Genomic DNA, 11,633 nt, shown 5'->3' with positions numbered 1-11,633 from the left:
AGGTGTCCCTCAAGCAGTGGTCATGCTCATCAGGGACATTTAGAGCATCTGATGGGACTAATCGTTGCTCATCACAGTGAAGGCATAGCCAGAGGAAGTTCAAAGGGACACCGAAACCCTTAACATCTTCCTTTTCAAGAAAAAAAAAAGGAAGGAGGATTATTTGGGCGAGGTTTTTTTTTGTTGATTTGCAGATATTTTTGAGGTTTCTGACACTGGTGTTAAACCACTAGGTCTGCCAACACAGCTGACATAAAGCAGGATCAACAGGATGGTGAAGTCAGCCCTGATAACCCCATGAGCACTAACCATACCTTTTCAATGGACGTACACCTTCTGGGCGTGGAGAGGATAAGCCACATCGCTTGCCAAACAGATGTAATTCTGCCAGACTCAGGGACCGCATACCACCGTGGATGCCAGAGAAGGTGTGTCAGTCCTCCCAGATGTCACGAGGCAGCAACCGAAGAGCTAGACCTTATTCCAGGGAATAAGGATTGCCCTGCGTGATTCACCGCGTGGTGTCCTCCTGCAGGGATGACTCTTCGGGGGAGTCTGGAAATCAGCCTGGGAAGCCAAGGCTCGGTGTCCTGCAGCAGCGGGAGCATCCTGGCAAAGCTCTGCACTGATAAAACAGTTTGCTTCAACCAGATTTGACTGTTTTTTTGAGGAGGAAGGGAAAAATAATTGTGTTACTCTTCAGCATGATTAACAAGGTGAATTCTTGATTTATTTTTTTGTAAACAAAGAAATGTGTCTGACTCAGTTTATTCCCTCACTTCCAAGGACCGATGGCACGAATGGCTCCTCTCTGACACAGAGCTGGAGAGGAGTCACCTGGTTCAGGGATTCAAATCTGCTCCTCGCTGACAGCAGGAAGATGATCTGCAAGGCCACGGGAAGTGGTCCACCAATGGTCCGCTGGCACGAGTGGTTTGATGGACAAGGGTGATGATGGACAAGGGTGCGTGATGGGCCGCTTGGCATTTTGATGGTTACTGGTGGCCCATTGAGCCAGATAGTTGGGAAGTTACCATCTTGGCCTCAGGTATGTCTGATGCATATGTGTGAGGTGTGAGACTGCCATGGCTGGCATTTCCTCAGAGGCACATGGGACACTGAGGATGGTGGTGTCACCCTGGGTGGCCGACACATGGAAACTGCATGACTGCAGCATGGAAGGCAGCTGGGTCAGGGCAGAGAGCTGCAAAAGAGGTGTCCCAGTATCCAGCATTGAAGAGCAGAAATGAGGCTACAGCTATAGCAGGATGGAGGCCAAGAGATGGACATCAGCGGAGCCTCTGGTGAATAGTCCTTCTTTTATGTTATCTCCTCTGTTCTTTTCCAGACATTGCATGGGGCAATGGTGGTTGGTCATAGAATCATAGAATGGTTTGGGTTGGAAGGGACCTCAGAGATCATCTAGTTCCAACCCCCCTGCCAAGGGCAGGAACACCCTCCACTAGACCAGGTTGCCCAAAGCCCCTGGGTCCATGTTAAAACCTTTGCGAGGGAACGTACTAACAATTAAAATGATTAATTTAATGTTGTGGATGATAGTGTTCCAGACTAGGGATGTTCCTAGGAACTGTTTATTTCCCTAGCTTAGGTTCAGCCTTGGAGATTAGACCCTTGGCAGGCATGTGAATCACATCCTTCAGGATGAGAGCCTGGTCCCTGATTTTACTCTTGGCTGTGTCACACTGCGCTACACAACCATGTTGGAGGTGGTTAGTAAACACAGCTTTGTTTGGCTGCCTTCTGCAATGTTCTGAGTCTTCCTGGATGTAGAACAGAGATCAGAAATCAATGAACGCAAGGGATCTGCTCATCTTCTGGGAGCCTCGTACTGGGCTTTTCTCACAAAAGGCCTTGGAACAAGTGTCCACACATGGAACCACAGCGTCAAGGAGGATCAGAACCATCATGGCTTGGTCTCATGGGATCTCTCCCTTTTATTTGCCCTGAAGTTCTTAACTATTCAGCTTCCCGGTGGTCAGAGCACAACATCTGCCTCGTCACTTCTTAGGTGGCTTCTCAGAAGGTTCCCAAATATTTCCATCTATCCCAGCATTATCCCAGTCTGTACCTATTGGCATTTCCCACCCAGCAGCTAGTACGCCAGGGGCTGCCAGGGGTTGCAGGACAGAAGAGGTTCTCAACACCGGGTATGATTGCATCACCAGGGACTTTTTAGCCCTAAATAAAACCCATTGAAGCAATTTCAGAATCTGTCTTTGTCTTGTTCCCCATACTTCATTCTGGGTGGGGTTGAGGGGGAGGAAGAGGCTAGGTCAACATGGTGCCACTTGTTGGTTTTGGCATTGAAGACTACAGTTTGAAGCACACATTGCCCTGGAAGAAAGGGCAGCTGTGTGTTGAGCACCTCCTGGGTGAGGGAAACCTCCAGCTCTTCCCATCCTTGGGTCCAATGACAGTGGTCGAATAGTGATTTTCTTCTGGCTCTTTCCCTCCATCTTTTTCCTCTTCCCTGGGGATATACTTGTGCTTGGTCCCGTAAGGCTCATTCTGTCTCCTTCCTGGTCGTGACCTCTCCTAAATCAGGACAGCAAGGTGGGTTCTCATCACCACCCCCCTGACACAGATCTGTCCCCACCTCAGACCTTCACAGATGTTTCATTACCTAACTCGCAGGGAAGGCAAAGGGACCTCAAAGCTAATCCCACCCATGGGTTTAAACCCTTTGCATGCCACATTGCTGAAGGACTCAAACCTTGTGGCTGCTCCTACCCAACCTCCAATGCACTCCCCATTCCTGGGTGCTGTGAAGGTGGCCAGATACTGGCTGTGGGAGTTCCACCACGGGGCAGAGATACTCAGGTTCAACAGCACAGCATGTGCAGCCTGAGGCCAAGTCACACTAAGGTGTTGAAATCCTTCTGAGAACCTGCCCTTTGGCTTCCTCTCTTTCAAGCAGAGCAGGGAAAAGGTGCCCCAGGGGCATCCCAAGTCTCTGTTTACCAGTATTACCTGATTTTATGGTGTTTCTGGGACTCCTGCATTGCCCGAATCCCAGCTGGGTCTGGATTAAGTTACATACAGGATCATACCTGTACTTGGGGGCATTAATAAGGGTATCTGGCAGTGATGTCCAGGTGTCACAAGCTCCAGAGGCGGTCACCACCCTTCCAGCTGCCCTGAGGCTGGAACCACACTGTAGAAGAGCTGTCATGGAAGCAGCTACCTCTATATCAATAATATATGGAGATCCCATGCACAGTTTCAAGGGCTGTCCCACAGTTGTCCACGCTGTTTAATTGCTAGCATGCTCCTCAGTATGATTTTGGCCTGACCAACTAGGACCGTCCCTGACAATTCCAGATCTACTTTCCAATTGGTATTTTGGATTCAGCCACCTTATTTTGGAGGAAGAGAGCTCAGCTATACAAATGGACACCAGCTGACCCCAGGGCTAGGAAGTGACACAGGGCATATCATTTGCTAATATACCTTCCCCACACTGTTCCAGACCTTCTCAGGACCAGAGTGTTGACAGCATACTAGAACAATACTATTGGAGATGCAAATTCATTATTTTTCCAGACCTTTCTCTATAAACCTTCAGAAATTTCTGCCTGGCTGAAACAATAAGAGACACACTCCCATCTGGGGCTGTGCTGATCGGAATTGTATCCTCCTCCTACTCACCTCCATTTATTTAGCAGTCTGTAATTGCATGAACAACCTGACCATGCTGCTTGCAAAACCCCAGCCTTGCTGTGAGTCAGCACTCAACAAAAAAAAGAGAATAAATAATAAACATCTTGGATTTTTTTTATTTTTTTTAATGGTGGCCACAGAGCTCTGTTGCATGAGAAGCTATAAAATAACAACTGAGGGATCTCTTCTCCATCAAGCTCAAGCTAGCTTCAGACTGGCATTTCTGGGCCTGAACATCAAATGTTCAGAAGACATTCTGGGGACAGATGAGCAAAATGACTGCAGGTGGTGGGGGACGAGGATGGGTTAAGAAGCTTGAAGGGGTTATTCAATGGGGACCTCATCACAGTCCGGTCCAGAGAAGGGTCCTGGTAACACCGACCACAACTGCAGTTCCCAGACCACTACGGGAGGTCTCATCCCATGTGCCTCATTGTGATTGCAGTTGTCCTGATTGCAGCAGTTGTAAGCGTTTCAAAACACATCACAGCTTGAAATGCAGGTTTTGCTGATCAACTTCTGTTCGTGAGTGCCTGGATAAAAAGTCAAACAAAACCAATCCATGAATCTTTCTTCCAAGGGCAAATCCTGACTTTACTGTGTACAGTGTGCGAGATCACCCAGGTCTATATGTGTTCATTTAACTACCCTCTGCCTCGCTATTCAAGCGCAGAAATAATTGGGCTGTAACCCAGCACTATTCAAGTTTTCCCAAAGCTCCCAGAAAGGGGGAAAGGACACAGACCCACTGAGAGCAGGGCTGGGACACACAGGTGCGTTGGGAGGTCATATCCCAGGCACTTCATAGCAGTAGGACTCACTGGCACTTATCTTCTCAACTATAGTCATGCAGGCTGTCTCATTTTTGGTACATAAGGAAGATTTCAGGCACTGATCGTTGCTGGTCTGGTTGGTGCAGGTGTAGCACATCAGCAAATTGACTACAGGGAGGGGAACATAAATGATTTGCATGAGGTCAAAGCAAGAAATCCCTTCCCAGCTGGACCCGTTCCCATCCTTACGCAGGCCACAGAACATAGAATAAGACATAGAGGATTTGGCTAAGCCAGTTCTACCCTTTTTACTATATCACAAATTGCCAAAGACACACTTCCCAGTAGAAAAACCCTCCTTCCAGAGGACTGGGCAGCAGAGGTTTTTCTAGTTGACATTCAAATACCCCATTACAGCATTTAGTGAATGGTCACAGAGCCAGAAGAGCAGTGAAGGTTGCACTCAATATTTAGCTCAAAGCTTAATTGCACACCCATCCAAGAAGTGTAGCGCTAGCTGCAGATCTCAAGATGTGATCAGGTTTGCAGAAAAAACCCAAAGGACTCTCTCTGGCAGCACATGATGAGAGTAGGGGAGGGTGACAGATTTTGGCTTGCTCTGAGGGCAGCTCAAGTGCTGTAGGGTATCTGCAGCACAAGTCCTGTGACAGCATGAAGGAGAGGCAAAGCTGATCATGCAGACCAGCTCTTTATCCATCACTATCTACTGACTTCTTAAAGACCACTGGACATAGAAGTTACGGATGTGGCTTCTCCCCAAAAAAATGCCAGCTCTGTCCATCCCAGCCCAAGCCATGCAATCATCCTGAACAACTCACCAACGTCCACACAGAGGACAACAGCCACAAACACCATCAGGAGAGCCCTCATCTCCATTTGCTCTTCTCTGCCCGCACGGTCTTCAGGGGAAGCAGTTCCCAAACCTGCATGGAGTTCTAGTCGGGAGGGCAACAGATGCAAAGGGTGGTGGTCTTCAGCTGATACAGGTCAATCCACGCGTCACACGGTGTGTGCAACCCAGACCAGGGGGCTGACACCTACTTGCAGAGCCTTGCAGTACCCTAGTGATTGCATCTGCTGTCCAAGTTCTGTGCGTTGCCTTTGCCCAAGCACACGTTATCTAATACCTCAAAATAAGACAAAAGGAAAGCAGTTGCTACTGATAGCAGTGGTTCCTCTTTGAAAGAGGACAGGACATAAAAGATAGGTGGTGACCAGCCTAGGAGGAAGCAAGGCCACCAGAAGGGGGATGGACTTGTATGGTGTGCATTGGTCCTAGAGAAAAGGGGATACGTATGCTAGGCCCAGCTTGGAGGAGACACTCTTTGAGGACCAGGACAAATGCTGCAGTTAACCCAGTGGCTGCCTCCCCTCCATCTTCATTCAGGGTCAAGCCTGGAGCCTTGAGTTAGTACTGGGAAGGCTTGTTCCCCCTGCAACTATGCACATTTCCCACTTGTGACTTGGCCCCAAGCACTGCTCTACCAGCTCTGTTACTACAGCTCTAAGCTTGGTGTGGTGCAAACAAGATCAGGGGAGCCCAAGAGAACGCGAGAAAGACCAGGAGAAAGATGCCATGCTGCTGCTACAGCCTCAAAATCTGATCTTATCAGCAAAGAGAAAGCACACCATGCATGTGTGTATAGATATCATTAGTATAATTGAAATCTTGTGTCTCATCCAAGAATGATTGTTGGTCTAGCTACTGTAGGAAAACAAAGAATAATCCTATCCAGAATGATATTATTAAAATTATTACACACACCTAGAGGTTTCTACCCCTTTTCTTGGTGTTATGCTCACCCTTCACGCTCTTGGGGGTTTCATGCTGGTGGCATTATGGTGAGCCATCAGTATCTGGAGCCCCACACCAGGAAAAATAAGATGTTCATGTTGATGGTTCCTTCTTCCTCTTCCCAGCATTCACTCAGAGTAATTTCAATTATGCTTAGTAACTTTTTTTTAAACATGCTTTTTTCATCAGTGTGCACCTACATGTTACATCTCAATTTACTATACGCAGTGCCTTTTATATATGTTGGGTACTACTTTTGTACTGTTTGTTACCCCTAAACCCAGCCTGGTCCAGCTCCAGGTCTATATTTCTTCAGCTGAGTGGTTTATAGCCAAGGGATCTCCAGTTCTGGCCCAGGACCCATTTCATCACCGATACCTACACTCCTCTGCACCACATCCCACATCTCCACTTCTCAAGACCTTTGCTGTTGTACCAAGCCTGCATTTCTCTTCACTATGTCCTCGAGTCAGCCATAAATACCTCATTCTATGCTGCTCGTTACTACTATCTATATAAACCTACACCTGCACTATGCAAAGACAGACAAAAATAAAACAAATTAGCCATAGCCACTTAGTCAATTAGAAAAATTGCTCTTCCCACTCAGCTAAGGTAAAATAAAAAAAGCCTCAGGCAGGTCAAGACAAGCTCAGTCAGAGCAAACCTAACAAGCCTCAATTCTGAGGTCGTGCAAATTCGGTGGAAAGCTTACAGCCTGTTACTAGTGATGGCAATACCAAATTAAAGTGCTAAAGGATAACAATCCATCTTGTCTTAGACTCTCAAAGGGAAAAACATGGACTGAGCTATTTTGTTTTATTTATAGAATTATAATGCCTGTTTATTTTTTCTTTTCCAGCACACAGAAAGGCACTATGAGGACAACCCAGCATAGCCCCATGTAGAAGCTCTTTCAAAGGTGATAATATAAAACAGGAGGAAGGAGAGAAAAAAACAAGGGGGAGGGAGGGAGAAGAGACCAAAAAACCTATTTGCACAGTGAGGGAGCCAGGGATTGTGCAACAACAGTCACGCTGCTTGCTAAGGGTGCCACGCCGCAAAGTCAACCCAACTGGCTGTAGGGAAAATGAAACTAAATCAAACATAAGTAACAGCAATAAAGGAGGACATCACAAAAGGAGTCTTGACTGAACCACAGCCTGTTACGACACAGACCGCATGCCAAATTGAGAAGATGCTCGGCTCCTTGCCAGCATCACCAAGACCCATTGCGTGCTCGCGTGGCAGACATCACTACTACATCAGGACAAAGCTGGAGTTGGTGACCCCCATGAAAGACATAGGGATGAAGCAGAAGGCTGGATGAGACATGAGGCTGTAGCCATCCAATACAGGCTCCCAAGGGAGAACAGAAGCCTAATAAAAAAAAAAAAAAAAAAAAGGGATCATGCCATGTACCTCTGTTAGGAAGAGGCCAGACTCATTAGGTCACCTCCACTCATTGCCTTCAAAATCTCACCACTCCTGGAAAGGCAGCCAGCAGAATTTGCTTTTGCAGGCACTTGAGGTCATCCCGTCCCTGTTTTTGTGACGAATCCCCCAGAAATGGGGACAGTGCTGTGTCCAAGGATGTACAAGAGAGGGGATAGTGGATATTTAACCCCCTCCAGGTCCTGTTTCCTGACAAAAGCGGGGTTTGCAACAGCAGGAATGAACTATGGGAAGTCAGGAACTGAATTTCTGCCTGAGGGACTACCAAAAATGAAACATGAGCCCTAATTAAAGCTGGTTGCATTAATTGCCACCCCATTCTCTTCCACTTTAGCAAGCTAAGCCTTCAGGAGTTGAGAGTCCAGCTATAGCTTGAGAAATAGATGGAAGAAATTACACAGAGCAGATTTAAAAAAACAAAACCAAAGAGCTCATTCATGTGTAGGTGACCTCTGAGAAGGGATTAGAGAATTCCTTGCTTGACCCACCTTGGCAGATAAATAATCTGCCCTGTTTACAAGAGAAGGGGTGGTTTGTATGCAATCCACCAAACTAGAAACATGGCTTTTTTGGGGTTTTTTGGTTTTTTGGTTTTTTTTTAGAGGCATCAGCTATCTGCCTCACCATCCCTCCAGCAATACAGGGGAACCACTAGAAGCTACCTCAGTTTGCAGAGACCTCGCATCACGCTCTTCTAGGGCTCATGGCAGCAAAAGGAATTTATGAGGCTTCCTGCAGCTGCAAAAGCAGTTATTCAAAGGCTTATTTCTGAGTCAAGCCAATCACTCATAATTGCAGCTTAATCCAGACTTGGATTAAGAAAATTAATTAAGTAATTTATTGGAATTACTCATGCTCCATCTTGCAGTGGCTCAGGATTAAGGTCTAGAGAAGCCAGTCTCAGAGCTTAGGACAAGCTTACCTGATGTGAGCTCTTCCCAATTCTTTATTTTCTTTTGAATAACACATGTTCTCAGGTAGCCAAAAACATCACTACTACGGCTAAAAAGAAGCTGTAGGAAGAATCAGTCTATGTGTCATCTACTCATTCACTGTGGGACACCCAAGACGAGCAGCCATCCATCCACTAGAGTTTTATCCTTGCCTTGGAAGCTCTCTTTCTGCCCCTCATTAGACTCTCCTTCATTTTATCACAGGGATCCAATTTCTCATAGGTTAATTGTCTGCTTTTCTTTGCAGACACTCTCCTTGGCATCAGCAGCACTGCATTTACAGATACATGACAAGGGCTAGTGTCTGTCCAATTTGAGCTTATTTTACAGCAGTCTGAGCTTGGCTGACTGTTGATGGACACAGAGTACAACTGTGTAAACCCAGGGAGCTCCTTAAGCACATTTTATTTATGCCAAACCACTGATGTGACCTTGTCTCCTGCTAAACCACATGTGAAAAGGAAATGTGTCCCTTCGTTGTGGTCAGAGACGGAGGGTCTGAAGCACAGGACTGACAGTCTAAACTTAAATGTTGTTCTACCTTGTTCCTCTCATATCGACAAAAGCATTCACTTTTAAAGTTTCTGTTCTATTTTTCCCTTTTTTTTTTTTTTTCATTTTTGCATATCAGGTCTCAAGGGGAGGAAAAACCCTCTGGAAACCCTTCACATTTCTCTTCCTCACATCCCCACAGGGGTTTCCCCACCTCTCACATGTCTGCTAGACTACAGCTGTTTTGTTTTCCCCTTAATCTGATCACTAACCAGGGAGCAGATGCAGAGCATAAGCAGCAGTTCAACAGCAAACACTCCTTGCTGAGGAGTTTTCATCACACCCACTTCCCTCTCTGCATCAATTAAGATGAATCAGCCAAAAGCCCATCTCTCCAAAACACCTACGGGTGAGCAAAGGCCCTCTCATTAAGCAGATGAAAGAGCAGCTAAGTAGCTTTGATGGCTGCCCTTCCTCTGATCACCTGCCAGGACCTCTTCTCCTCCCTACGCAGCCCTGATGGGCAGGGGAGCAGCACTGCCAACCCCAACCGCTATGGAAAGCGACTCTGGGAATCAGGATGCTGATATACCTTTTTTCCATCAATGAGGATCAATAATCTGTTGGCCCACCTATCAAGAGCTCAACTCATCCTCAGGAGAAAGCACAGCGTGGGAAGGTTGCCAATGAGCGTGGCTTGATCCAAGGGCTTTAGTGTCTGCAAAAGATGCCAACGTGCAGGCTTTATGTTCCCATCTCTGCAGGATGCTGATGCAGAAGCAGCAGACATGGATAGAGCTCCACCAGAGGCTCCAGCTGCTCAAAAAACTTCCTATGCAGGGAGAGGTATTGCTCGTACACACCCCCAAGCTATAGGTTGAGATGGTTCTACCTCCTTCAGCTCCTACCCTGTTCCTCCAAGGCTCAGCAGGCTGGTGTTCAGTGGAAGCTGAAAGTTCAGAGAAGCTCACGAAGTTCAAGGAAGTCTCAAATGTGGGGTTGAATGACCCCACGCAACAGAGCAGGCTGGAGGGGAGCAGAATAAGGGGGATTAGTTGTTGCCTTTGGCTATTTTGTGGGTGGTGGCTATGGAGAGGCTTGGAGGTGCACAGGAAAAGGGCAAGCAGCTGGTTACAAGAGGCAACAAGGGAAATTCCAACCAGATATAAAAAAAGAAAGAAAAATTTGCCAGGGCAGTGATTAACTGCCAAAACAGAGATCCTGATATGTGGTGGAAGAATCTCCCTCCCTGGAAATTTTGAAATTTGGCTGGAGAAGCCCTTGAGCAACCCAAAATTGGCCCTCCTTTGAGCAGGACATTGGAGTGGAGTCCTCCAGAGACCCCTCCCAAGCTCAGCATTTCTGGGAAGAGGCTGGGCATGGGCAGCAGATGCCAAAGCAAGACAAGAGGAACTTCTCATTACCTCCTACCACCCAGAGGTTTATCTTATCAAACAGCCACAGTATCAGTGCTGTCCTTGTGCCATCACACAGTGCAGAACATCCTCAGCCTGAAGGCAGGGAGACAAACTGTCCAGCCCCTAGAAGGGTTTTGTTTTTTAAGAATCATTATGCAACTGGAGCAGCCCTAAGCCCATCCCAGTATCAGCATGAGCAGCCAGCTTTGTTCCTGTAAGTTTGCCTTGAGGTCTCCTCCCAATCAATATGAACAACAGGCTTTTATGAAAAGCACAACAGTAACCCAACAAGTTGCACGGGAAGATACCACTTCTGGTTTTGCCTGAAAACAGATCTTCCCTTTTTGCATTTTTTTTCTTCTTTAAAATAAAAAAAAAAAAAAAGGAAGTAATTGCAAAGGAAAACCACTAAACTTTCAACTTTGCACTTCACTAGTCAAATACTGGGAAAAAGTGCTGGTATCTTGACTTTTGTGATTGGGCTACCACGTGTATTAGGCATCAGACTTAAGTGCCTACAGAGGATGCAATTCATCAGAGAAGCTGAGTTGAAAACATCCTTGGAAGATCCAAGGTAGGTAGGCTTCAACTGATCATGCCAACATTGCTTGGAGTCACCAAATAACCCCAAACCATTGAGCTAGAAGGGGATTCTGCTGTCATAGATGTCTTTGAGAGGCCATGATCCTGCTCTGTAACCATGGGATAGGAGCCATGAAACAGAAACTATAGAATCAGGTTGAGATAATTAGTTTGTAACCAAGGTAATAGGTAATGAAGCTAACTGACCATGGCAAGGTACAATGCTGCTACATTCCTTGTACAGTCCCTATCAAACTGAACAATAGGTTCAGAGATATTAATCTTATGAAGTTGCTATGGACAGGTGCACCCACAGGAAGGGTACTGCACATGCCTGCAAGAAGAGGGTCACCCAGCAGACAAGGATGCAAGACCACTGACAACCACCAGAGACCCCTTGAGGGCCACCGACTCCAATCACTGAGCATGCGTGATGGGGAGGAGAATATGGAAATGGATTCTA

At 46.7% G+C, this 11,633-nt stretch overlaps 1 long non-coding RNA gene across 3 annotated transcripts; it reads right to left on the bottom strand.

Moving 5' to 3' along the window:
* Positions 1–3,785: 3,785 nt before the first annotated feature.
* LOC142600291 (uncharacterized) lies at positions 3,786–11,414 on the bottom strand. 3 transcript variants are annotated; one of them, XR_012833677.1, is made up of 4 exons: positions 10,034–11,414; positions 5,294–9,888; positions 4,503–4,622; positions 3,786–4,214 (listed from the first exon to the last, which is right to left on the bottom strand). It is a non-coding gene; the product is annotated as an uncharacterized LOC142600291 (long non-coding RNA). The 3 variants fall into 3 exon arrangements; XR_012833678.1 differs by having other exon boundaries at positions 10,063–11,414; XR_012833676.1 differs by having other exon boundaries at positions 5,294–11,358.
* Positions 11,415–11,633: the final 219 nt, after the last annotated feature.

This window comes from Balearica regulorum, chromosome 2 (genome assembly GCF_011004875.1).
Source record: "Balearica regulorum gibbericeps isolate bBalReg1 chromosome 2, bBalReg1.pri, whole genome shotgun sequence".
Taxonomy (NCBI): domain Eukaryota; kingdom Metazoa; phylum Chordata; class Aves; order Gruiformes; family Gruidae; genus Balearica; species Balearica regulorum.
The sequence above is the reverse complement of the archived record's forward strand: the minus strand, read 5'-3'. Positions and strand labels throughout refer to the sequence as shown.